At 42.2% G+C, this 21,543-nt stretch overlaps 1 protein-coding gene across 3 annotated transcripts in view; it reads right to left on the reverse strand.

Moving 5' to 3' along the window:
• LOC128688249 (papilin-like) overlaps window positions 1–2,781 on the reverse strand; it is a 49,283-nt gene extending 46,502 nt beyond the window's left edge. The window contains exon 1 of one of the 3 annotated variants that reach the window (XM_070081025.1): window positions 93–778. The gene's annotated coding sequence lies outside the window, so the exon portion shown is untranslated. Of the gene's footprint in view, window positions 1–92; window positions 779–2,633 lie in introns of those variants that run through there. The other 2 variants (XM_070081023.1, XM_070081022.1) reach the window with 2 other exon arrangements.
• Window positions 2,782–21,543: the final 18,762 nt, after the last annotated feature.

A 21,543-nucleotide genomic window follows, 5' to 3' on the forward strand; every position in this document is an offset into this window, starting at 1 on the left:
GAGAAGGATACATGCACAATAGTAGAGTAGTACATGCACAATATATATTGTGCATGTACTACTCTACTAAATGAAGAATAAATGACACTTACCTTTATTGAAGATGCAGCAATGACTGATGAGACACTGTGTCCTGGGAGTGCCTTTTCCTCCTGAGTACTGTAGGTCCTGTTTGGTATTTTCTTCCAGAACAGGCCTTATCACACTGTGTATGTCACTATGATTCTTAAATCTCTCAAACCAACCTTTGCTGGCTCTAAATTCACCAATATGAGCACTAGTTCCAGGCGTTTTTCCCTGTTCACCTGGGTGTTAGTCGACTGGTGTGGGTTGCATCCTGGGAGACAAGATTAAGGACCCCAATGGAAATAAGTTAGACAGTCTTCGATGACACTGACTTTTTTGGGTTATCCTGGGTGGCAAATCCTCTGGGGTTAATTGTTTCTTGGTATTCTCAATAAGCCACACCAACAACGGTGCTACAGCAGCAGCAGCAGCTGACGGTGGTACAGCAGCAGCAGCAGCTGACAGTGCTACAGCAGCAGCAGACGATGCTACAGCAGCAGCAGACGGTACTACAGCAGCAGCAGACGGTACTACAACAGCAGCAGCAGCAGCAGCTGACAGTGCTACAGCAGCAGCAGCAGCAGCTGACAGTGCTGCAGCAGCAGCAGCTGACAGTGCTACAGCAGCAGCAGCTGACAGTGCTACAGCAGCAGCAGCAGCTGAGAGTGCAGCAGCAGCTGTACCACCAATAGTAGCGATGGTTGATTGGGGTTTATTATACAACCTGGCCAGCTGACAGTGCAGCAGCAGCAGCAGCTGACAGTGCAGCAGCAGCAGCAGCTGACAGTGCAGCAGCAGCAGCTGACAGTGCAGCAGCAGCAGCTGACAGTGCAGCAGCAGCAGCTGACAGTGCAGCAGCAGCAGCTGACAGTGCAGCAGCAGCTGTACCCACAATAGTAACGATGGTTGATTGGGGTTTATTATACAACCTGGCCAGCTGACAGTGCAGCAGCAGCTGACAGTGCAGCAGCAGCTGACAGTGCAGCAGCAGCTGTACCCACAATAGTAACGATGGTTGACTGGGGTTTATTATACAACCTGGCCAGCTGACAGTGCAGCAGCAGCTGACAGTGCAGCAGCAGCAGCTGTACCCACAATAGTAACGATGGTTGACTGGGGTTTATTATACAACCTGGCCAGCTGACAGTGCAGCAGCAGCTGTACCCACAATAGTAGTGATGGTTGACTGGGGTTTATTATATAACCTGGCCAGCTGACAGTGCAGCAGCAGCTGTACCCACAATAGTAGTGATGGTTGATTGGGGTTTATTATACAACCTGGCCAGCTGACAGTGCAGCAGCAGCTGACAGTGCAGCAGCAGCTGTACCCACAATAGTAACGATGGTTGACTGGGGTTTATTATACAACCTGGCCAGCTGACAGTGCAGCAGAAGCTGTACCAACAATAGTAGTGATGGTTGATTGGGGTTTATTATACAACCTGGCCAGCTGACAGTGCAGCAGAAGCTGTACCAACAATAGTAGTGATGGTTGATTGGGGTTTATTATACAACCTGGCCAGCTGACAGTGCAGCAGCAGCTGACAGTGCAGCAGCAGCTGTACCCACAATAGTAACGATGGTTGACTGGGGTTTATTATACAACCTGGCCAGCTGACAGTGCAGCAGAAGCTGTACCAACAATAGTAGTGATGGTTGATTGGGGTTTATTATACAACCTGGCCAGCTGACAGTGCAGCAGAAGCTGTACCAACAATAGTAGTGATGGTTGATTGGGGTTTATTATACAACCTGGCCAGCTGACAGTGCAGCAGCAGCTGACAGTGCAGCAGCAGCTGTACCCACAATAGTAACGATGGTTGACTGGGGTTTATTATACAACCTGGCCAGCTGACAGTGCAGCAGCAGCTGACAGTGCAGCAGCAGCTGTACCCACAATAGTAACGATGGTTGACTGGGGTTTATTATACAACCTGGCCAGCTGACAGTGCAGCAGCAGCTGACAGTGCAGCAGCAGCTGTACCCACAATAGTAACGATGGTTGACTGGGGTTTATTATACAACCTGGCCAGCTGACAGTGCAGCAGCAGCTGTACCCACAATAGTAACGATGGTTGACTGGGGTTTATTATACAACCTGGCCAGCTGACAGTGCAGCAGAAGCTGTACCAACAATAGTAGTGATGGTTGATTGGGGTTTATTATACAACCTGGCCAGCTGACAGTGCAGCAGCAGCTGTACCAACAATAGTAGTGATGGTTGATTGGGGTTTATTATACAACCTGGCCAGCTGACAGTGCAGCAGCAGCAGCTGTACCACCAATAGTAGTGATGGTTGATTGGGGTTTATTATACAACCTGGCCAGCTGACAGTGCAGCAGCAGCAGCTGTACCACCAATAGTAACGATGGTTGATTGGGGTTTATTATACAACCTGGCCAGCTGACAGTGCAGCAGCAGCTGACAGTGCAGCAGCAGCAGCTGTACCACCAATAGTAGCGATGGTTGATTGGGGTTTATTATACAACCTGGCCAGCTCGGAGACACGCACTCCACTTTCATACTTATCAATGATCTTTTTCTTCATCTCCATACTAATTCTCACCCTTATTGCTGTAGGGTTGGCACTAGAAGCTTTCTTGGGGCCCATGGTCACTTATTTTCCAGAAAAAAATCAGCAAAAACACTGTAATAATACTAAATGTTCTGATTGTATGCTTGTATGTTACCTGGGAGGCTGGTAAACAATGTCACGGGCGGCACATGTGAGGCTGAGGCGCACATTGTCTCCACCCTCAAGCTTCCTTCATAGTAATAATAATAATAATAATAATAATAATAATAATAATAATAATAATAATAATAATAATAATAATATCTTTATTTACTACAAGTACATGTACAAGGTATACAGTCCTAGCTGACTTTGTAACTTGCTCAGCTATCAAAACTTTGGAGTCCAGTCCCTGGACCAATTATGTACCTCTGTAATCTTTTGACTACCGCCCACAGGATGGGTATGGGGTGCATAATAAACATATTAAACTAAAAAAAAAAACTAAGCTGACAACAATGACATACTACTATATAGAAACTCCCTTGTTATGCTCTGCATTTAGGGCAAATTAGGTCAGTGTCCCAGGATGTGACCCACACCAGTCGACTAACACCCAGGTACCCATTTTACTGATGGGGAACATAGACAACAGGTGGAAAGAAACACGTCCAATGTTTCTACTCCGGCTGGGAATCGAACCCAGACCCTCGCCGTGGGAAGCGAGAGCGTTAGCCACCAGGCCACCAGAGCCCATAGTAAGTAAGTAAGTAAGTAAGTAAATTTATTCAGGTATACACAAATACAGTTACATAGAATTATCATACATAGCAGCATATGTGTAGAGAACCTGGGATAACCCAAAAAAGTCAGACAGAGTGACTTATTTCCATTGTGGTCCTTTTACCTTAAAGGTTATAATATTTTCTTATTATTCTACAATGAAGATAACATCTTATTATCATACTAAAAAGACTATCTACTACACGAGGGTCATTAAGACTATCTACAATACGAGGGTCATTACTAGGAATATGGTAAAATTTACACGTATGTTAGCTAAAAAATAGAAAATCATTCCCCTCCCTTTCTGTAGCTACATTCATCAGACACCTTTTGGCACTCTTCTTGAACTGATTCATGCTATGACTGGCTTTGACATGTGCGGGTAGTCTGTTCCATTCCTTTATTGCTGTACAATAAAAGGTGTTTGAAGCCTGGCCACTGACTGTGGGTACTACAAAGTTGTGCTCTCTCCCCCTAGTACTATGATTGCTTTGGTTCCCAACCTTGACAAAATTGACAGCAAGATATTCTGGACACTGTTCGTGAGCAATTTTATAAACATGATTTAGCTTCAGCTGTTTTACTCTGTCTTCAACATTCAGCATTTCCAACTGCTGTAATTCATCCTGGCCTACATGTTCTCTTGGTCCCAGCCCCAGGATGAATCTTACGATTTTGTTCTGGGTGATTTGCAGTCAATCTTTCAGTTTTTTTGTCAAGGCAGAGTACCATGAAGAGCAAGCGTAATCCATATGGCATTGTATAATGGCTAGACATAGGGTCCTGCGAGCTTCAGTAGGTAGACACTGTGCTTGTCTATACAGGAGCTTCAGTCTGGCATTCGCTTTCTTTACTACACTGTTCCCTATCAATTCTCCTGACATGCATGGGTCAAAGGGGATTCCCAAATATTTTACTGATGAAACCAAAGTGATGGGCTCCCCATTACACTGAACATTAAAATTATTTACCCTTCTCAGTTTATGTTTCGTGCCAAAGAGAATGGCTTCAGTTTTCCCTAGGTGTAATGATAGTTTGTTGTCTACTAACCATTTGCTGCAGGTCTCCAGTTCCAGTGTTAAAACATTAGCAATATCTTGTGGGTCTTTACCTGTCACTAACAGAGCACTGTCATCTGCATACAGTAGGAGTTTGCACTTGACACTGATAGGCATATCATTGACATAACATAAGAATAATAAGGGACCCAGAATACTACCTTGGGGAACTCCACATGTTATCGGCAGGGGTTCTGATTCTGTTTTGTTGATTTTGACTATTTGTCTCCTGTTGCTAAGGTAGGACTTAAACCAGTCTACAGAACCAATACCGATAGCTTGAAGTTTCTTACATAATATATTGTGGTTGACAGTATCGAAGGCCTTTTGCAGGTCTAAGGTTACCATACCTATGAGGCTCCCCTTTGACATTTCAGTTCTCAGGTAATCCATCAGATTAATAAGGGAGGTGTCGGTTGAGTAGGATCTTCTAAAGCCCGATTGATAGCTATGGAAAATGTTGTTGTCATTAAGGTACTTAACTACTTGAGAATACACCGCCCTCTCTAGATATTATACTGAGTATACTAACAGGCCTATAGTTGTTTACATCAGACCTATTATTTTTCTTGAAGATGGGAGTAACTCTGGCCTCCTTGAACCCCTCCGGTACGGTATTAGTGGTGATTGATAGATTTATTATGTGAGCAATAGGGATTGACAGTTCAGAAGCACCATCTTTTAGGAACTTAGACGGGATGTTATCAGGGCCTGTGCTCTTAGTTGGGTTTAACTTGCTTAGTTCTTTTTGAATAAAGTCATGAGATACACTTACTAGTTGACAACTGTTTGGGGTTACCCCTTTATTGGTATAGTATGTTTGAAACTTATCAGAGTCTGTGTTAAGGTATTTGATGCAGCTGGTAGTTTACTTACTAGTGTTGATGCAACAAATGTGTAGTATGAATTAAAGCAATTTGCCACCTTAGATGTTTCGTGGCATACCTCATTATCGATAGAGTACTATGTTAGACCTATCTACTGGCTTATGGCTATACCCCAACTGTTTTAGTTATTGCCAGAGCTTTCTGGGGTTATGCTTATACGCTTCAATTTTTGAGCAGTAGTGCTTTGCCTTTGCTCCTTTTATAAGTCTCTGTACTCTGTTCCTCACCCTTTGGAATTCATTTAGTGCTGCAATGTCCTGTCTGTTTGCTTTAAATCTTTTTAGCAGCTGGTCTCTGAATTTCATATTATCTAATATCTCAGTAGTCATCCAGGGTTCAGTTCTTCGTTTAATCCTAACCTCTTTAACTGGTGCAATATTATCAAGGAAGGTAGTGAACATTGTTTTGAATTTTTCCCAGGCATCGTTTACGTCCGTGCAACTTGTTATCTCTGTCCAGTCACAATTGTGTAGCCTATTTACCAGTGTTTCTTTACTGTAGTTTCTAGTTGACCTCATTTTTATTGTCCTGTGTAGGCCTATCCTATCCCTAGTGATTTTCCTGGTGCAGTAAATGATGAAATGATCACTAAGACCTGTGGTAATGACGCCTGACTGACTAATGTTCTCAGAGCGGTTACAAAGTATGTGGTCAATTAGGGTGGCTGAGAACTGTGTGATCCGGGTTGGTGTATTAATTAGTTGAGTGTAACTATTTCATCCTAGAATTTGCTTATACCTTTTGCATAGCCCGTTATTTTGCTGCTGAAAACAGATATTGAAGTCGCCCAGTATTATTGTCTCGCAATTGTTTTCAACTCCAGACAAGACTCTGGAAAAGTCTTCTAAGAACTGGTCCTGGGTAGGAGGGCGGTAACTAGTTCCTACTAAGAGGGGTTTGGTCTTAGGAAGCAGCACTTCAAACCATAGAATCTCCAGTTTATTGCTATTTAAATCAGGTCTTGGGTTGTAAGCTAAGTCATTTCTAATGTAGGCACATACTCCACCACCCTTTCTGTTCCTATCTAAGCGTTTTATATTGTAACCATCTATTTTGACCTCGTCGTCAGTCACCGTATCATCCAACCAAGATTCAGAGATGGTTATAACTGCCGCCCTAATTTTGTTAGCTAGAATCCTAATCTCTGCCAATTTAGGAAGAAGTGATCTTGCATTGACATGAATAAAGTGAAGGCCTGTTTTCATAAAACAATCATAATCATCAATATATGGCAATGGGTCATTTGTATTAAAATTAGGTAAATCAACGTCATCACTGCTAAAGGGTAACTGTGCCAAAGTGCATTTGTTACACACAAAATGAATTCTGGCACCGTTGCTATAATTGTACATACATCCATCATGCACCCACCCCTTACACATTTTACATAAGGTGCCTTTTCTGTTTTTCATGCGTACTTTAGTACAGTGTATGCATCTGTTTGGTAGTGTTTGAGATAATAATGGCTGTATTGTCTCACATTGACCTATGTATGCATTACATATGGAGTTAAGGTTATCATTCCTAGCTACTAGACCGTCATTATCGCCGTCATTTATCTGTCTGTTTTGCCTCTGCACAATAGTTTGAGGTCCTGGATTAATTTGGATATCACCACTTAAGAGCGCTACAATAAGAGCTGTGCATCACTGTTTTTGTTTGGGTATGCGGTGTTGCCATACCTTGCGGCGATAGTGACATTTACTTTTCTGGTAGGATGGCAACTGTTGGGCTTTTACTGTCCAGGGCGCTGTTACTCCATTCACCTTTTCCAGCCCCCATGACTGATTTCTTTCTTCATGGATTTGAAGAAGAAATATAAATATAATTATGGCAGCCTGTACCCCCCTAATGCCTGCCATTTTCACTCTTCGCTCTTTTACTCATATACAATAATATTTATTTCTCTTTTCCAGTCCCCAGTACACTTAGTATCTGCTTTAGCAATCACCACTGAATTACTAGTAAAATTTTCTCTTCAAAACCCTCTTCACTGCTCACTTTTCCCTTAACTTCACAAACCCCTTACAGATTAACCCCTTATTACACACTCCCCTTCACATCTCACTTCACAGTCTGGCTTCCCCAATTAACTTCTAACTCCTTTCCATTCTGGTTGATCAGAAAGGTTTAATCAATGGTTTTATCCTTCAAAATCCCCCTCAATTCCATTTATCGGGGGTTGTGTGGTGTTGTTGTCTCCTGACCTGTTCTGCTAACTCAGCCATTTTTAAAACACTGAGGGGAGTAACGCCACCTACAACCTGACTTTCCTTGAGTTTATAGATATATTTGGCGTTTTCTGCTATGATTCTCTCACTGTACACTGGTCAGCTGAATATAGGTCAGCTACTAACCTTGACTATTTAACTATTCACTTCTTTCCCACGACTGGCACTGAGGGATATCCGACCTATAACCTTGGAGTTTTGTACTGTTGATTTGACGATGTCTCCTGTGTTTCCCTCTGGTTAGCACTGGTACAGGTGATATGATGGTGGTACAGATATGATGCTACTGTCAACAGATGAACGTCAGTAAAGATGAGAATTTCACTTCGCTAGTTGTACGTCTGGCAGTAGCTGGTGTTTGGATGCCGGTCATCCATGTTTAAATGCTCAATTCTTTCCCTCGTTTGGCACTGAAGAAAAAAGTCCTACAGACCTGTCATTTCCTTGGAGTTTTGTTGATCAGGTTAAGCATTTTCTTCCACTTAAGCCTATTGTGTTATTCTTTCTATTTTTTTTTTTGACTTATGCCCTTCAGTAATTTCACTGAGAAGATGTCCCAGTCACTTTTGAACGTTCACTTAGTGTATCATGCCAGTCAAAGTCAATATGAATCAGTCCACAGTACCAACATTTCCTTACAGACTGAAAGACAATACCTAGCCCCTGAGCAATGTGTTTGTTCTCACAGCTTGTATCTGAGATTTGTTAAAGTGCTGCGAAATGTGAAGTTCAGATTAAGTTCCTATAGATCCGTGAATTACTTATTAACGTAGCCAAGCGGTCAGACACTAGTAATACTGTCACTCCTGTCTGGACTCCAGCCACAACATCGTGCACGCAGGATAGTGCTGAGATTACTATCCTTGCGATGGCGACTTGTTCAAGTACTCGTTCCTTCCCAGGGGACGCTTTGAGAAGAACTTTACTTGCAACGAGTTATGCCATCTCTTGCTGATGCCACAAGCCGTTGCAGAAAGACGTTTCTGTGGCTAGTGCGCTCACTTGAGTGTTGTTGTTGTCCCTTGTGTTTCATATTGTGATCCCATCCTAGTTGACAGTAATCAGTGCATTGTAAGAAGTTATTTCTCGAGTAACTTTCACATGTTAACGTTTGTAAGTGTAGTTTCTTTATAGCTGATACCTCGTGTCACTGTGTGCGACTCAGATTGAATATCAGCATTATTCACCGTGCTCATTTCTTTTCTCCTGTGCTTGCAGTTTGAGATAGTAGATTCGTTCTCCCTTGCTCATATTGAGTGTTATAGCGTTAATTTTTTCAACCGGGGGGAGTCATCCACTCCACCAAGTTTGTTAATTCCTCCTGTAAGAAAGAACTGATACCTTTATTCCAGAACAAACAGCCTACTGGAAAGTTAGCCAGATGGACCTTGACTATCCAAGAGTTCAATCCCACTTTTGAACATTTACCTGGCAAGTCGAATGTAGTCGCAGATGCTTTATCGCGACACGTTAGTGTAGTTACTGCAGATCCTCCATTTACTGTGTACGAATGGTATATAATACCGACAAGATGAGATTAAGACACATGTGCAACATCTGGGTATCTTTATTGTAGACGTTTCGCCATCCAGTGGCTTTATCAATACAAATTCTAGGACATAACTTGAAGACAGTAGAACTATGTACAGAAGATGAGGTAATCAGTCCCTCAACCTAGGAGTAGGTGCGAAGAGCACCATAGTCGTGGAGATTCTGAAGCAGAAGGGCTGTATAGCCCTTGTGGCTTAGCGCTTCTTTTTGATTATAATAATAATCTGAAGCAGAAGAAAGGATCCTGGCGCTTATATAGTAACGTCAGGTGTAGCAGACGAGGGCATATTCACTGGTAGGCGGGATTCCCCAGTGGAAGTAGGTCCTTCCCAAAGAGATGGGTTAGTTGTAGTAGTAGTTGTCATAGTCGTGAAGGTTATGTACATGTCCTCAGAATTAAGATTCCATGATGTTGCAGTGTCTGACAAGTTGTGTACGAATGGTATATAATACCGACAAGATGAGATTAAGACACATGTGCAACATCTGGGTATCTTTATTGTAGACGTTTCGCCATCCAGTGGCTTTATCAATACAAATTCTAGGACATAACTTGAAGACAGTAGAACTATGTACAGAAGATGAGGTAATCAGTCCCTCAACTTAGGAGTAGGTGCGACGACTATGGTGCTCTTCACACCTACTCCTAGGTTGAGGGACTGATTACCTCATCTTCTGTACATAGTTCTACTGTCTTCAAGTTATGTCCTAGAATTTGTATTGATAAAGCCACTGGATGGCGAAACGTCTACAATAAAGATACCCAGATGTTGCACATGTGTCTTAATCTCATCTTGTCGGTATTATATACCATTCGTACACAACTTGTCAGACACTGCAACATCATGGAATCTTAATTCTGAGGACATGTACATAACCTTCACGACTACAACAACTACTACTACAACTAACCCATCTCTTTGGGAAGGACCTACTTCCACTGGGGAATCCCGCCTACCAGTGAATATGCCCTCGTCTGCTACACCTGACGTTACTATATAAGTGCCAGGATCCTTTCTTCTGCTTCAGAATCTCCACGACTATGGTGCTCTTCGCACCTACTCCTAGGTTGAGGGACTGATTTATTTATTTATTTATTACAATTTGAGCACACATACAGAGGTACAAAAAAAAAAAAAATACAGATAAGAGCAGCATGCCAAAGCCACTTATACTATGCATAGCATTACGGGCTGGCTTAAAATTAACTTAAGATTAACTAAGCAATGATGAAATCAGTGATAAAACATTAATGTAAACAGATTACTATAAAGCACAAGTGAGTATTACAAAGACAGGTCATATGGTTGTATGCATTGTTGTACATTCAGTCGTATGGAGAATTCTGTTAGGTAGTTTATTTAAAAAAATAGTAAAGTTAAATTGGGTTTTAGGTTTAACATTTATGTGATATAATTGTGAGAAACATTTAAGATATACAATTTATAAGGTTGAGTTATTCAGTATTTATTTGGTTTTGGGTGAGTAAGTGATCTTTGAGAAGAGACTTGAATTTATAAACAGGTAGTGTTTCTTTTATATTTACAGGTAATGAATTCCAGATTTTAGGGCCTTTTATGTGCATTGAGTTTTTGCATAGTGTGAGATGGACACGAGGAACATCAAAGAGTGATCTGTGCCTTGTGTTATGGTCATGTGTTCTGTTGAGGTTGGCAAGGAGATGTTTGAGGGGAGGGTTAATATCAGAGTTAAGTGTTCTATGTATGTAATAGGTGCAGTAATAAGTATGGATGTTTTGTATGGTGAGTAGGTTTAGTGTATTGAATATTGGTGGAGTGTGCTGCCTGTAGTGAGAATTTGTTATCATTCTAACTGCAGCCTTTTGTTGGGTAATTAGTGGTCTGAGATGGTTAATTGTTGTTGAGCCCCATACACAAATTCCATAGGTGAGATAGGGGTAAATAAGAGAGTGATATAGGGCCAGGAGGGCTGACTGTGGAGCATAGTACCGTATCTTCGATAGTATGCCTACAGTCTTGGAAATTTTTTTAGAAATTTGTTGTATATGTGTATGAAATTTGAGTCTATTATCAAGGTGGATTCCTAAGAATTTTCCCTCTGTTAGCTTTGTGATAGGTGATCCGTTTATCATTATGTTAAGAGGGACATCTGTAGCTCTGTTACCAAACTGAATAAAGTAGGTTTTGTCAATGTTTAGTGTAAGTTTGTTAGTCCTCATCCAGGTAGATATTTTCTGTAATTCGGTATTTACAGTATTGGCTAGCGTGACTGGGCTCGGGTGGGAGAAGACGTAAGTAGTGTCATCTGCAAATAGTGTGGGTTTGAGTAATTGCGAAGCATTTGGTAGGTCATTTATGTATAGGAGAAAGAGAAGAGGGCCAAGGACACTTCCCTGTGGGACACCAACTGTAATTGGTTGTGCGGAAGAGTTTTCCCCATTTGCGTACACATATTGGCTTCTGTTGCTGAGGTATGACTTGAGGTAGTTGAGGGAGTGCCCTCTTATACCATAGTGTGACAATTTTACGTGGAGCAAGTCATGGTCAACTGTATCAAAAGCTTTACGTAAGTCAATGAAGATCCCCAGTGGGACTTCTTTTTTCTCTATTGCCGTGTATATATGTTCTAGCATGTGTACAATAGCATCATTAGTATTTTTATTAGGCCTGAATCCAAATTGGCAGGGGTTGAGTATGTTTTGGGAGATAAGGTAGGAGTAGATTCGTTTATGAATTAATTTTTCGAAGATTTTTGAGAGAGGGTGTAAGTTGGATATTGGCCTATAGTTATTCAACTCTGTTTGGTCTCCTCCTTTGTGGATCGGGGTGACCCTTGCTATTTTGAGAACTGTAGGGAAGGTGGAGGATTCAATGGATTTGTTAAAGAGTGTTGCAATGATTGGTGATAGCACTTGTGACACTTTTTTGTATATAAAGGGTGGTAAGGTATTTAAATCTCCTGCCTTGTTTTTTAGTGCGTTGATAATAAGGGAGACTTCGTATGGGTTAGTCGGAGCTAGGAACAGTGTGTTCGGGTAGTTGCCGGTGAGGTAGTCATTTGGTGGGGTATCTGAGCTTGGGATTTTATTGACAAGGTTTTGTCCTCTGTCTTCCGTACATAGTTCTCTTGTCTTCTGTACATAGTTCTACTGTCTTCAAGTTATGTCCTAGAATTTGTATTGATAAAGCCACTGGATGGCGAAACGTCTACAATAAAGATACCCAGATGTTGCACATGTGTCTTAACCCCTCCATTTACTGTCGAGGATGTCAAAAATGCCCAAAGAACCGATCCCTTGTGTTCTGGTGATTCGATTCCTGCCCGAAATGCAGAGCATAACAAGGGAGTTTCTATATAGTAGTATGTCATTGTTGTCAGCTAGGACTGTATACCTTGTACATGTACTTGTAGTATATAAAGATATTATTATTATTATTATATCAAGAGGTGTTGTTTGGCAGGCCGTGTGGGACAATGTTTGAAGTCTGAGTCAAGTATGAAGGGTTCACACGGCCTCAGGACCGTCACCCTCGCTACCTTCAACCCAACAACAACAACATCATGCTGGGCGCTGCTGCTGGACGCTACTGGACGCTATTAGACGCTACTGGACGCTACTGGACGCTAGTGGACGCTGATGGACGCTGCTGCTCGACGCCTCAACACCCAGGAAACAACAAATTTGGTTCTGTCATTTAATATAGTGATCACCAGACGATTTAGCGACAAGGGAACACAGTGCTTTATCCTCCTTGAGATACAGTAAGAATTTTATACGGTGAGACTAAAATATTTTGAAAATGCTGGAGTGTGAGGTGATGGCTGTAGATGGGTGTAGGCAGGTCCAAGTCATCTATTGGCCCATGCTAGGCAGGTCCAAGTTCCCTACTGGCCCATGCTAGGCAGGTCCAAGTCATCTATTGGCCCATGCTAGGCAGGTCCAAGTCACCTACTGGCCCATGCTAGGCAGGTCCAAGTCATCTATTGGCCCATGCTAGGCAGGTCCAAGTCACCTACTGGCCCATGCTAAGCAGGTCCAAGTTCCCTACTGGCCCATGCTAGGCAGGTCCAAGTTCCCTACTGGCCCATGCTAGGCAGGTCCAAGTCACCTACTGGCCCATGCTAGGCAGGTCCAAGTCACCTACTGGCCCATGCTAGGCAGGTCCAAGTCACCTACTGGTCACCTACTGGCCCATGCTAGGCAGGTCCAAGTTCCCTACTGGCCCATGCTAGGCAGGTCCAAGTCACCTACTGGCCCATGCTAGGCAGGTCCAAGTCACCTACTGGCCCATGCTAGGCAGGTCCAAGTTCCCTACTGGCCCATGCTAGGCAGGTCCAAGTCACCTACTGGCCCATGCTAAGCAGGTCCAAGTTCCCTACTGGCCCATGCTAGGCAGGTCCAAGTCACCTACTGGCCCATGCTAGGCAGGTCCAAGTCACCTACTGGCCCATGCTAGGCAGGTCCAAGTCACCTACTGGCCCATGCTAAGCAGGTCCAAGTTCCCTACTGGCCCATGCTAGGCAGGTCCAAGTCACCTACTGGCCCATGCTAGGCAGGTCCAAGTCATCTATTGGCCCATCCTAGGCAGATCCAAGCTACCTATTGGCCCATGCTAGGCAGGTCCAAGTCACCTACTGGCTCATGCTACGCAGGTCCAAGTCACCTACAAGCCCATGCTAGGCAGGTCCAAGTCACTTACTGGCCCACATTAAGCATGTCCAGGTCATGTAGGCCCGGTGGCCTGGTGGCTAAAGCTCCCGCTTCACACACGGAGGGCCCGGGTTCGATTCCCGGCGGGTGGAAACATTTCGACACGTTTCCTTACACCTGTTGTCCTGTTCACCTAGCAGCAAATAGGTACCTGGGTGTTAGTCGACTGGTGTGGGTCGCATCCTGGGTGTTAGTCGACTGGTGTGGGTCGCATCCTGGGGGACAAGATTAAGGACCCCAATGGAAATAAGTTAGACAGTCCTCGATGACGCACTGACTTTCTTGGGTTATCCTGGGTGGCTAACCCTCCGGGGTTAAAAATCCGAACGAAATCTTATCTTATCTGGTGTGGGTCGCATCCTGGGTGTTAGTCGACTAGTGTGGGTCGCATCCTGGGTGTTAGTCGACTGGTGTGGGTCGCATCCTGGGTGTTAGTCGACTGGTGTGGGTCGCACCCTGGGTGTTAGTCGACTGGTGTGGGTCGCATCCTGGGGGACAAGATTAAGGACCCCAATGGAAATAAGTTAGACAGTCCTCGATGACGCACTGACTTTCTTGGGTTATCCTGGGTGGCTAACCCTCCGGGGTTAAAAATCCGAACGAAATCTTATCTTATCTGGTGTGGGTCGCATCCTGGATGTTAGTCGACTGGTGTGGGTCGCATCCTGGGTGTTAGTCGACTGGTGTGGGTCGCATCCTGGGTGTTAGTCGACTGGTGTGGGTCGCATCCTGGGGGACAAGATTAAGGACCCCAATGGAAATAAGTTAGACAGTCCTCGATGACGCACTGACTTTCTTGGGTTATCCTGGGTGGCTAACCCTCCGGGGATTAAAAATCCGAACGAAATCTTATCTTATCTTATCTTACTGGCCCATGCTTGGCAGGTTCAACTCACCCCAGCTCATAATAATAATATCTTTATTTCTACAAGTACATACTACTCTCTAAAAAGCTGCTTGTTATGCAGAGCATTTCGGGCAAATTAGGTCATTTTTTCCCATGATGCTACCCACACCAGTCGACTAACACCCAGGTACCCATTTTACTGATGGGGAATATAGACAACCTGTGTTAAGAAACATGCCCAGTATTTCTACCCCTCGCTGGGAATCAAACCCAGACTCTTGACGTGTAAAGCGAGAGCTTTAGCCACCAGGCCTAGGGGCACCGTGGCCTCTTTTTAAAACTACACAACATTTTAGTTTTTATGACAGTACTTGGGAGTTTGTTCCACTCATCCACAACTCTACGTATTACCAAACCAGTGCTCTCCTATATACTTTCTGAATCTAAATTTTTCCAGCTTAAAACCATTGCTGCGAGTCCTGTCTTGGATTGTTACACTCCAAGTATTGTAACCACTATTTCCTTCTTTTTAGAGCATAACAATTTTGGTCAGAGAGGTTAGGGTAATAATAGTGATCCTCCGGAATGCCTAATTTTAATTAAGTATATTCATAATACAACAAAAGCCAGAAATAATATACGAATTATCGTATATAAGTTAAGAATGCATGTTTCTTCTATAGTATCCAACATATACATAAGGCTTTCATAACAGACGATTAGGAGGAGATCCTAGATATAACATATATATAAATGGAGGTTACTTTAATGTATAAAGTCTTGTTTCCCAATTGGAAGCAGTCAGAATAAAACAGAATATGTCCAGGCCGGCTAATAAACCTTGGCCAGTTACCAGAGACGAGCAGGAGTGTTCTCGTTGGCTGCTACTTCTTCACTGCTCGTCCCTCAACCTTGAGCATACAGGTAAAGTGGGTCACGTGACGCGACTCGCCAACACTCAGTAGAGTAGTTGAACATAAAGGGGGGGGGAAAGGGGGGGTATAACCATCGAACATCACGGCTAACTATACACCGGCACACCGGGCGGCAGGCAGGTTACTATACCTCCAATTAAACTTATCATGGCCATGTTACATAAATTATAATAATTGTTAATAAGAATTAGTCTTAATAATACAAGGACGTTCATTTCCAGTTTAGCTATTAAAGGAAATAACCGCAATGTAATATTAAAGGAAGGTTAACCATAGGGGCATGACACCCCGGCCCACAAGCAAATATCTCGGCGTTTAAGATGCTGATGGTGTAGAAGAAACCAACCAGCTGGTATAGGGATGGAGGTACATCATTCCAAGGTTAGTCATCCACTTGCTAGAACTGGTCCAGAAACACTGCTTGACTGCAAAGAATTTCCGTAGTTAGGCCATATATTAGGAGCGAGAGAGAGCATCGGCTAACACGTTGCTCGAACCCTTTATGTGAAAAATGGAGATCCGGTAAGGTTGGATCCTTAAAGCCCAGCGTAATATTCTAACATTTTTTGATTTCATAGAATTTATGAAAGTTAGAGGATTATGGTCTGAGTAAATATTTATCACATGAGGAGTATAACCGAGGTATACGTCAAAGTGTTCTAAGGACAACACTAAAGCCAGGGCTTCTTTTTCTATGGTTGAATAAGATCTTTGATATTCTTTCAATTTATAGGAAAAATAACATATTGGATGTAGAATATTACCGTTTTGGAAGGATTGCAATAAGACAGCACCTATTGCTGCATCACTGGCATCAACATGGAGGGTGAAAGGAATTTGGAAATTGGGTGCACGCAATACTGGGGCAGAGGAAAGGAAACGTTTTAAACGTTTAAAAGCTTGTTCACAATTCTCGTCCCAATTAAATTTATATTTAGGACTGGTCAATCTAGTCAGGGGGGAGGCAACTTGAGCAAAGTTTGGGCAAAAACGCCTGTAATAAGTAGCCATCCCCAAAAATCGTTGGAGGGCTTTCCTGTCCTGAGGCGTCGGGAAATTTAAAATAGCTTGGACCTTTAATTGGTCGGGGGCTACTAGTCCCTTCCCTATTTTAAAACCGAGATATTTAATCTGGGCTTTACCAAAGTCACATTTTTGTAAATTTACAGTGAAATTGTATTTCTGCAATGCTTTCAGTAGTTGCTCTAATCTTTCTAACTGAGACTTGCCAGTCATCACTAAAAACCACCAGGTCGTCTAAGTATGCCTCTACACCTTCTAAGGGTTGGACTAAAATGTTCATAATTCTCTGGAAAGAAGAGGCCCAATATTTCTACCCCTCGCTGGGAATCAAACCCAGACTCTCGACGTGTAAAGCGAGAGCTTTAGCCACCAGGCCTAGGGGCACCGTGGCCTCTTTTTAAAACTGCACAACGTTTTAATTTTTATGACAGTACTTTGGAGTTTGTTCCACTCATCCACAACTCTACGTATTACCAAACCAGTGCTCTCCTATATACTTTCTGAATCTAAATTTTTCCAACTTAAAACCATTGCTGCGAGTCCTGTCTTGGATAGATATTTTTAACAAATTATTTATATTCCCTTTATTTATTCCTGTTTTCCATTTATACACCTCCATCTCATCTTTCCCTAATTCTATGCCTTTCTAGAGAACGTAGATTCAGGGCCCTCAGTCTATCCTCATAAGGAAGATTTCTGATACATGGGATCAACTTTGTCATCCTTTGTACGTCTTTCAGAGCATTTATGTCCATTCTGTAATACGGTGACCAAAACTGTGCAGCATAATCTAAATGATAACCAAGGATAGATAGAGCTGAAGAACAACCTGCAGACTCCTGTTAGTTATAGAATTAAATGTGAGGGTCTTGACAAGAGGCGTGGATTTAAAAGATAAAGAATCACATATAAAGTGGGAGTTGTCACAGTTGCTTTTTGCTGATGACACTGTGCTCTTGGGAGATTCTGAAGAGAAGTTGCAGAGGTTGGTGGATGAATTTGGTAGGGTATGTAAAAGAAGAAAATAAAAGTGAATACAGGAAAGAGTAAGGTTATGAGGATAACAGAAAGATTAGGTGATGAAAGATTGGGTATCAGATTGGACGGAGAGAGTATGGAGGAGGTGAATGTATTCGGATATTTGGGAGTGGACGTGTCAGCGGATGGGTCTATGAAAGATGAGGTGAATCGTAGAATTTATGAGGGGAAAAGGGTGAGCGGTGCACTTAGGAGTCTGTGGAGACAAAGAACTTTGTCCTTGGAAGCAAAGAGGGGAATGCATGAGAGTATAGTTTTACTAACGCTCTTATATCGGTGTGAAGCATGGGTGATGAATGTTGCAGCGAGGAGAAGGCTGGAGGCAGTGGAGATGTCATGTCTGAGGGCCATGTGTGGTGTGAATATAATGCAGAGAATTCGTAGTTTGGAAGTTAGGAGGATGTGCGGGATTGCCAAAACTGTTGTCCAGAGGGCTGAGGAAGGGTTGTTGAGGTGGTTCGGACATGTAGAGAGAATGGAATGAAACAGAATTACTTCAAGAGTGTATCAGTCTGTAGTGAAATGAAGGCGGAGTAGGGGTCGGCCTAGGAAAGGTTGGAGGGAGGGGGTAAAGGAAGTTTTGTGTGCGAGGGGCTTGGATTTCCAACAAGCATGCGTGAGCGTGTTTGGTAGGAGTGAATGGAGACAAATGGTTTTTAATACTTGACGTGCTGTTGGAGTGTGAGCAAAGTAACATTTATGAAGGGATTCAGGGAAACCAGCAGGCCAGACTTGAGTCCTGGGGATGGGAAGTACAGTGCCTGCATTCTGAAGGAGGGGTGTTAATGTTTCAGTTTTATAAACTGTAGTGTAAAGCACCCCTCTGGCAAGACAGTGATGGAGTGAATGATGGTGAAAGTTTTTCTTTTTCGGGCCACCCTGCCTTGGTGGGAATTGGCCAGTGTGTTAAAAAATAAAAATCTGCGGTTTGGACCCTCATCGTAAAGCCGTAGATCTATGGCATGGACCCTGAAAGTGTTAAGAAACCTTGAAAAAAATTGATCATGGCCCAGGGATTTATTTTGCTTCAATTGGTCTATCTGTTTGATAACCAATTCGCTAGTGATTATGATATTGCATAATTTATTGTCTTCAAGCCCACCATAAAAATTAATTACTGGGATTTTGTTAGTGTCTTCCTGAGTGAAAACCGAGAGAAAATAATTAAGAATAGAGCACATTTCACTCTCCTTGTCAGTAAGATGCTCAGAGTTGTTTTTAAGGGCTGTTTGCTCTAATTTTTGTTCTATAAAGCTGGAAAAAACTTTTTGGGTTAACTTTCGAATCCCTAGTAACTTTAATTTCAAAGTCCCATTTAGCTTTTCTTATCCCCCTTTTAACGTCCCTCTTAATGTCAATATACTGATTCATAAAAGCACTCTCACCTCTTTTGATGCATCTATAAATTCCTTTTTTCTGTCCTAACAGATATTTGAGCCTATTATTCATCCATTTTGGGTCATATCTATTCGATCTAATTTCTTAATACGAGATAAAAGTTCTTTGGGCAGCATGTATAGTATTCAGAAAACTCATATTAATAGCTCTCTTCGTTACCCCAGCCAACAGATGATAAGTGTTCTCCAAGCCCATCGTAATCTGCTAATCAAAAATCTAGGACTGTTAGTGAGTTATTCCTATCATACTTCTATTCATTGCGATAGGTAATTGATTTGTGGTCACTTGTGCCAAGTTCCTCTGCAGTTTCTAAATTATTAACAAGTGATTCCTTGTTTGACACGTTATTTTGCCATGTAGGTTTTGTCACAAACTGCTTCAAAAAACAATCCTGAACTACTTCTAAAAAGTCATTAGATTTTAAATTCCCTGTCAAAAAAATTCCAATCAATCTGACCAAAGCTAAAGTCTCCTAGAATTACAATGTTATCTTGCCCTGTGGCCTTAACAATTTCCTCCCACAGTAGTCTTCCTTGGTCTCTGTCCAAGTTTGTGGGATGGTATATCTCGCCTAAAATCAATTTTTCGTGCCCCTCTGAAAATTCTACCCAAACAGAATTGTTTATTTGGATTTTAGCCTTTGATAGAGTACCTCACAAGAGACTCTTACCAACATTAAGCAGAGAGTTTCCACTAATGGGGTCAAAACTGAATGGAGATTAGTCGCTAGTGGCATTCCACAAGGATCAGTTTTGGGCCCTCTGTTGTTCATAATTTACATTAATGACCTTCATGAAGGAATTACAAGTGACATGAGCAGATTTGCTGATGATATAAAGATAGGCTGTATGATTCATTCTGAGGAGGATTCCAATGAACTCCAGGAGGATTTGGACAAATTAATGTCTTGGTCTGAAAAATGGCACATGAAGATCAGTGTGGATAAGTGTAAGGTACTAGTTCTTGGGAATGAAAATAACCATCAAAGCTATAAACTAGGTGAAGTAGAACTTGATCATTCAGAATGTGAAAAAAACTTGAGAGTCATGGTAAGCAGAAATCTAAAGCCAAGACAGCAGTGCCTAAGTGTGTGCAACAAGGCTAACAGATTACTAGGATTTATTTCAAGAAGTATAAGTAACCGAAGTCCAAAAGTTATTTTACAGCTCTATACATCACTAGTGAGGCCTCATTTAGATTATGCTGCTCAGTTTTGGTCTCCTTACTACAGGATGGATATAGACTCATTGGAGAACTTACAAAGAGGAATGACTAAAATGATTTACTGTGTAAAGAATCTCCCGTATGAAGACAGACTTAGAGCCTTGAATCTCCACGCTCTGGAGAGACGTAGAATGAGGGGAGATATCATTGAAGTGTATAAGCGGATGATGGGTATAAACAAAGGTGATATTAATAAAGTACTAAGGGTGTCGAACCAGGTAAGAACCAGAAATAATGGATTTAAGTTGGATAAATTTAGGTTTAGAAAGAACATAGGTAAGTACTGGTTTTTGAACAGAGTTGTGGATGTGTGGAACAATCTCCTGAGTAGAGTGATCGAGGCTAGGACCTTCGGTAGCTTTAAAAAGAGATTGGGTAAATATATGAGTGGGAGGGGCTAGGCTTGATTGGTGTCATTGGGTACGGGAGGATATTCTTGGGAAGTTTTGGGTAGGGGTCGTTTTGATAAGGACCTGCCTTGTAAGGGCCAGTAGGCCTTCTGCAGTGTTCCTCCATTCTTATGTTCTTATATGCATTTTATCACTCTAGGGAGCTTCAACCCTTTGAGGGTCACCAGGCCCTCTCAGAGACTTGTTCTCAGGGTTGCCAAAATTTAAAAAAAAAAAATTTTTTTTTAATGAAAAGATAGAGAATCTTTTCCCAATCATAATGACTCCAAAAATATGAAATTTGATGGAAAACTTACGGAATTATGCTCTTGCGAAGTTAGCAGTCTCGACAATGTTTACGCATCAGTGATTTTGCACACTTTGAGCACTATTTTTGGCCAATTCCAGTGTGCTAGTCTACAAAAATCATAACTATTTTGCTAGAACTCCGTTTTTTCTATCGAATGAGTACAAGAAACCACCCATTTACTGATTTCAACTATCCAATAAAGTGGTCAGAATTTAGCAATTTTGCCAATTTCACACAAATTTCAAAAGATGCCAATTTCCAAATAGGGTCCAGAATAAACAAGAAAGACATTCCTGGCACTAAAATAACATTTCCTCTGTTCATTAGTCACATCCCCACGCCCCTCTTTCATTTCTTTTGTAGACTACTGTATTAGTGTAGAAATGGTATAAATAATACCAGCACACTTGTGAAAGAATATTAGATTCACCAGTTGACGTGTATTGGACGCATGGCATGATTTGTTTACTTTTGAACTTTGGCAAAAATCGAACATTTCTGCTACTTTGAGCTCAATTTCAAGGTACTTTTCATTGTGAAACCACTCAAAATCATCTCAATTTATGTAATATGTCTTCCATTCTATAAAAT

The sequence above is a fragment of the Cherax quadricarinatus genome, unplaced genomic scaffold (assembly GCF_038502225.1).
Source record: "Cherax quadricarinatus isolate ZL_2023a unplaced genomic scaffold, ASM3850222v1 Contig1478, whole genome shotgun sequence".
NCBI lineage: Eukaryota > Metazoa > Arthropoda > Malacostraca > Decapoda > Parastacidae > Cherax > Cherax quadricarinatus.